The sequence below is a fragment of the Sapajus apella genome, unplaced genomic scaffold (genome assembly GCF_009761245.1).
Source record: "Sapajus apella isolate SASKATOON/1434 unplaced genomic scaffold, GSC_monkey_1.0 scaffold43, whole genome shotgun sequence".
In the NCBI taxonomy this organism is placed as follows: domain Eukaryota; kingdom Metazoa; phylum Chordata; class Mammalia; order Primates; family Cebidae; genus Sapajus; species Sapajus apella.
This window is the reverse complement of record NW_022436983.1, coordinates 19,747,495-19,753,494: the sequence shown is the minus strand read 5'-3', so window position 1 is coordinate 19,753,494 and position 6,000 is coordinate 19,747,495. Positions and strand designations below refer to the sequence as shown.

Below are 6,000 nucleotides of genomic sequence, written 5' to 3'. Positions count from 1 at the left end.
TACAAAAAATTAGCTGGGTATGGTGGCGCGTGCCTGTAATCCCAGCTAATTTTTTGTATTTTTAGTAGAGACGGGGTTTCACCGTGTTGACCAGGATGGTCTCGATCTCTTGACCTCGTGATCCACCCGCCTCAGCCTCCCAAAGTGCTGGGATTACAGGCTTGAGCCACCGCGCCCGGCCCCACAGAAAATCTTTTAAAGCCTCTTGAATGCACCTCTGCAGGAGCAAAAGATCTGGGTTCAAGTCCAGACTCCGTTGCTTACAAGTTCTTATTAGTCTTTCTGAGCCTCAGTTCTTTATATAAAAAATGGGAGCAAACTTCTTTTTTTGTCTATCTCACAAAATTGTCATGATGGTGAAACAGACCAAAGTGTGAAGTTCTACTCAAATCTATGTTGTGGTTGTTATTATTTGGTGTGTGCCCTTTTCCTCTTGCCCAGAATAATAAACGAGGTCCCAAACCAGAGTCCCCAAAGTGGGGCATAAAACCATACTGGAAGACCATAATGACTACACACTGTAGCTTAGCTCTCTGATGTGTGTTCAGCTGGTCTGTTAAGTGGGAAAGGAAAAGAAAACCACCACTCAGCAGGACCTCAGCCAGCTCACACTGCTGAAACAGAGTAGACTACCAGGGATGAGGAAAACTGTTATTTTCCATCTCTTTGTTGGGATGGTAGCAATGTATAAACAACTGCAAAGCCACTCAGAGGCAAGGAACGCACTTTAAAGCATCTTTTACAATTCCTTAGGCTAAAAGAAGTCATAATGGCTCCTTAAGAACTTTCAAACACCAGCCTGAGAAATTCAAAAGGGACGCAAAAGCATCAGAGGCAGCTCATCAATTTGGAGTGAAAAACTATGCCTAAAAGAAAAAAAAATTTGAACTGAAAAATTTGAGGGCTGGAAGACTCTTTCTTATCTGGCAAATACCAACCAAACTTGTAGTTATCACTTGTTTCTGAAATTCTCTGATCCTCACTAGCCAGTGTGCTATGCTATCGCTACATTCTGCCCTATTTCCTTTATTGCTATTGCTTAAGTTGCTAAGGGCAGGGGCTTTTTATCACAACTATATCCCAGGGCCTAGAACACAAACAGGCATCTTAAAGTTGTGTTCTGAATGAATCGAAGTGGTAGGGACCAGATACAGCATCAGCAGTTCACTGACTCTAGATATGAAATCACTGACCCATGTATTCTTCCCATCAAATCTCATGTCAAGAGCAAGACGTCAAAGTCACAGAAGCCACAGGAAAATAAAATTTTCCCAGAAAGGGAGCCAAGTTGGCCAATGGCAACAGTACTCTTTCCTCGGCACAAGGGGGCGCCTGCTGCTTACTCCACCGCCAGGAGGCCTGGAGGAAGGGAGGGGCCCCCAATTCCACACCGGTTGGCTCACGAAAATTCAGTTCAAAGACAAGTTTCTGAAAGCCCCAGAGAGCAGCGGTCGTTCTTGAATCTACCCAACGTTTCCAACATATGACTCGCTGAATCGAGAGAAATCACGTAAATAGGCACACCCAACCTCACACGGCTACTCCTTCCCTGTCCTACGGGTGAATTCACTTTTTGTTTTCCCTTCCTTGGCTTCACACTGGCACGCAGAAGATAACTTGGGAACAGAAAAGCACTTAACCCACCTATGCCACTTGACCATGTTTGCATTCTTCCTTTCCTCTCTCGGAGTCAGACTCTAGCCTCACAGACTACAGATGTGTAGCCCACACTCTGCTTACAGGTAAACCAAGTAAAAACAAAGCCAGTCAATTCTCCCTCTCAGCTAATTGCTAACCTCACTTCCCAACAACCCCTTTGCCAAATCACAGACTCTTAACTGGGAGGACACTTACAGATCAACTAGTTTCACTCTTTAAACATTTTCCCGTGAGACAAATAAGCCCCAGAGATCTCATCAGACACTATGAGGCCAGTATAATTACCATCACCATTTTATGGAGGCTCATTTTAACTGAGGCTCACTGGGGTTAAGTGACGCACGCAGGGATACTTAAAGAGGCTGTCATGTTTTTTGCTTCTTAAACCTGACGGTAACAGCCTGCATCCCTCGCCAATGGGTATGCGCCCTTTCAGAGCCAGGATTATGACCCAGGTCACCCAAACGCCTAGCCCAGTACTTCCATACCAGAGCCTGCCCTTGCTGGCTATGCTTAGGGTAGCTGGGCCCTATCTGAGAATTTGGGACATCCTGCTGAACTGCAACTCTGGACTCTCTGAGTAAGACCAACACCCACTGCGTGGGCTAGAGAAGTCGCTCTAACCCAGGGTCCTTAGAGCCAAAGGCCTCGTGGGCCGCCTTCTGTCAGCCCAGCCGTGTCCGCAGCCCGTTTCTGGTCGGCTCCTTTTGGACACAGTCCCTTCTGGGGACTAATCATTGACTCTCACCCAAGATGGGCCCACGGCCCACGCACCACTCCCGAGGGAGCCTGCGGAGCCCCACCAGACTACAGGGCCGGAAGCAGGCGAGGGCGGGAGGCTGGAAAGGAAGAGGCGGCGCCCGAGGCCGCGATGGCGGAGGGGCGGGGCTCCCCGCTTCTCTGGGCCTCTATCTCATTTCTGCAGGCCTCCATTTGACAGCTTCCCTCCCGCCAGAACTCCAGGGCTCCCAAGCTAGCACCGGGTCCTCAGCGCCTGCCCGTCCCGACCTTTCCAGCGGGGACCGAACCTCAGCTCCTCCATCCGGGACCCACGCGGCCCGCGCCTGCGCGCTGGCTCCGCCGACGGCGTCCCCGCCCCGCTCCTGCCCGGACTTGGAGCAGCCCCGCCTCCCTCCGGGCCGGCCATGTTGACTCCGGGCGAGTGGGGCGGGGGACATCGCTCGGCGCCTCGCCGCATAGCATCTTCCCACCTTGGTGACACCTGAAGAGTTCTCTCGCACTTCGCTCTCCTTCAATGCCCCCCGCCACCCCGCCTTCAAATAGTGAGCCAAGGCTGCTGTTTGAGTCAGTGGTCTTGCCCCGGTTCCTTCCCGCTGACATTCACATGAGTTCTCGGTGTGGGCTGAGGCTCTAGTAGTTGGGGGCTGACCCGCAGCCTCTTCACAGAAGCCGGAGCCGCGCTCTTACTGCTGTCAGGCAACAACAGCTCAGCACAGGGCCTGGCACACAATAGATGTCCTCTGAATAGCCAAAGAAAAGCATTCTTGGGGTTTCTGTGGCCGGCAGCGGCACCCTGCGTCCTGGGTGTGAAGAAAGTGGGGGATCCCCTGATTTTCCCCTCCTCTAGCTACCAGAGACCTTCTGTCCTACTTCAGTCCTCTGCCCCTCCTCAGATGGCTAATGAGGATGGTGAGGAAAACCTCAGAGAACACCCTCCAAGACTTCTTTCACCTCCCTCACTCAAGCAGTTTCTCTCTTTTTGGGGCCGAAAAAGAAAAAAAAAGAGGCGAACTCAACAAAACCGTTTATGGTGGGGAGCGGCCAGTTGGTACCCTTGTAACGGAATCTGTTAGAACAACTTTACACCCTCCTTAAAGGAAACAGATGATAAATCCTTCTCCGTTGGTGGATTTCTTGTTTCTCGGGATTCCAAAGCCTTCTTGTGGTTTCAGTTATCTGCCCTCTAAACGAAGCCAGGGTCCGTGTTAGCCTCTGGCCACAGCCTGGCTCTGGGAGGGGTTTATCTTCTGCAACAGCTACTCATGTGGGTGGGAACAAAGAGATGATTGCTACCTCTCCAGGGGAAGACCAGCCCACATCAGTCTCTTGACCCTTTATAACTCATTTCAGTCCCTGAGACGTAAATCGCCTTCAGATATTTGTGGTGTGCAAGGTGGAGAAAGTACAAATCACACTTAGTCGTTGTGTGTTGGAGAAGGGGGAAAAAATGGAATTTCATGGCCCTTCCCCCAGGTATTGCAGTGCCACTCACTTGTTCTCAGCTCCAGAGGCCAGTGAGTGACATGGCAAAGCCTGGGGGCACACTTGTGACTAGGGCCTAAGGCTGTGACTTGAAACTCTAGAAGTCCACCATAAGGCTCCAAGCAGCACTCTCTTGCAAAGACAAAACTGAGAAATGAACTGTCCTTGCTCTGTAAATTCACAAGGGGAAAAAGACATGCATTCTCAGGGTTCCCTCTGTCCACACCAAATTCTCTCAAAAATCTATTTGTAAAAATGCCAGGGGTCTCGAGACAAGTCAGAATGTTTTTTAAAAGCTAAGCTGTCACCCTGTAGAGGTAGAACTTTATCCAGATTTTCAGCTGTACTTTCCTGCAATTTCTTCTTTCCTTCTCTGCTACCCAACCCCCTCCTCTTCCGCTCTGTTTCCTGTTTCATTTTCTGGCTTATGCTCTGACAGGAAAACAAGGAAGCTGAATCTTGTGCTCTCAAAGCCCTGACTCTCTGGTTTCAGATTGGAAGAAGGCTAGATGGGATAGGAGGGGATTCTGGGGCTCCAAGGCTGTGAGTAGTGAAGGAGGCAGCCTCTCCGTGTGCTTGTAGAGTCTGCAGCTAAGATGGAGCCTGCATCTACCCAGGGAGCCAGCTGAGCTACCAGAACTGTGGAAAGCAAGTGAGACAGAGCTATATCCCAGGGCTCCAGAAAGGCTCCACACTTCCCAGCCACTTCCATTAAGAAACACATATGCCACCTCACAAGAAACAGTATCACATACAAATCCCTAACCTGGACAATGCAAGCCATGCATTACTATTCTAGAAGCTTAGAATTTAAGAGGGTTACATCATTTCTGTTCTTTGAACTTGCCTAGCTCTGCTCTTGCTATTTTCCCTGCTTGAAGCACTCTACCACTAGACCACCCTTTGGCTAGCCCATTGTGTTTGGGTCTCAGGAGTGATGTCACCTCCTCAGAGAGGCTTTCCCTGTACTATCTCATCAGTCTGTTTAAAAAAAAAATGAGGTCTTGGCCGGGCACCATGCCTCACGCCTGTAATCCCAGCACTTTGGGAGGCAGAGGTGGGTGGATCATCTGAGGTCGGGAGTTCAAGACCAGCCTGGCCAACATGGCAAAACCCCATCTCTACTAAAAAATACAAAAATTAGCTGGGCATGGTGGCAGGCGCCTGAAATTCCAGCTACTCAGGAGGCTGAGGCAGGGAGAATTGCTTGAACCCAGGAAGTGGAGGTTGCAATGAGCTGAGATCACACCATTGCACTCCAGCCTGGGCAACAGAAGTGAGACTCTGTTTAAAAAAAACACACACACACAAATGATGAGGTCTCACCATATTGACCAGGCTAGTCTGGAACTCCTGGGCTCAAATGATCTGCCCACCTTGGCCTCCCAGAGTGCTGGGATTACAGATGTGAGCCACCATGCCCATTCACTATTTTCTTCATAGCACTTAATACCATATGCTTGTCCTGTCTATGAATTTTGCTTGTTTCAATATCTGTTTCCCTCTTCTGGAATGTAAGCTTCTGAGTGTAATGAAGGAGCAGGGGCTTTGTTCACCATTGTATTCCCAGTGTTAGAACAGTGCCTTGCACACTGTGTGTCTTCAATAAAGATCTGGTCAATAAATCAATTTCTTTAATTCTATACCTATATTTTATGGATGAGGGAGCTAAGGATCACAAAGGGGAAGTGATTGGCAAGAAATCACATTGCTAGTGGTAGTGATGGGACTTGATTTCAGGTCTCAGCCTCCCAGGCTGGTTCTCCCATGCCACACCATTTTAATCTTTCACAAATTTACCTCTTTCCCTCTCTTCCTTTTTTCCCCTATGTCTAAAAGTATTTACGGGCTATGCTAAGATGGGCACACCAAGTCTTAATAGCTCTGACCTACTCTTTCCACCATCAAATTCCTATCTTATCTGTTTGATTTGTTCAACAGTACAAGAATGCCTACTATGTAATGGGATGAGGATGCAACACTAAGCAAGACAGAAACAATCCTTGCCTGGTGGAGACGGTATCTACCTCACATAGGATTTATAGTGCTTGGCATACAATGCTCAATAAAGATGGGCCTATAATTCACTGAACAAAAAAGAGTGGGTGATTTTCCCAC

The 6,000-nt window shown here is 49.0% G+C and overlaps 1 protein-coding gene across 6 annotated transcripts in view; it reads right to left on the bottom strand.

Moving 5' to 3' along the window:
• PIGV (phosphatidylinositol glycan anchor biosynthesis class V) overlaps positions 1–3,656 on the bottom strand; it is a 12,090-nt gene extending 8,434 nt beyond the window's left edge. Inside the window, exon 1 of one of the 6 annotated variants that reach the window (XM_032300979.1) lies at positions 2,688–3,656. The gene's annotated coding sequence lies outside the window, so the exon portion shown is untranslated. Of the gene's footprint in view, positions 1–2,407 lie in introns of all 6 variants that reach the window. The other 5 variants (XM_032300984.1, XM_032300977.1, XM_032300983.1 and 2 more) reach the window with 5 other exon arrangements.
• Positions 3,657–6,000: the final 2,344 nt, after the last annotated feature.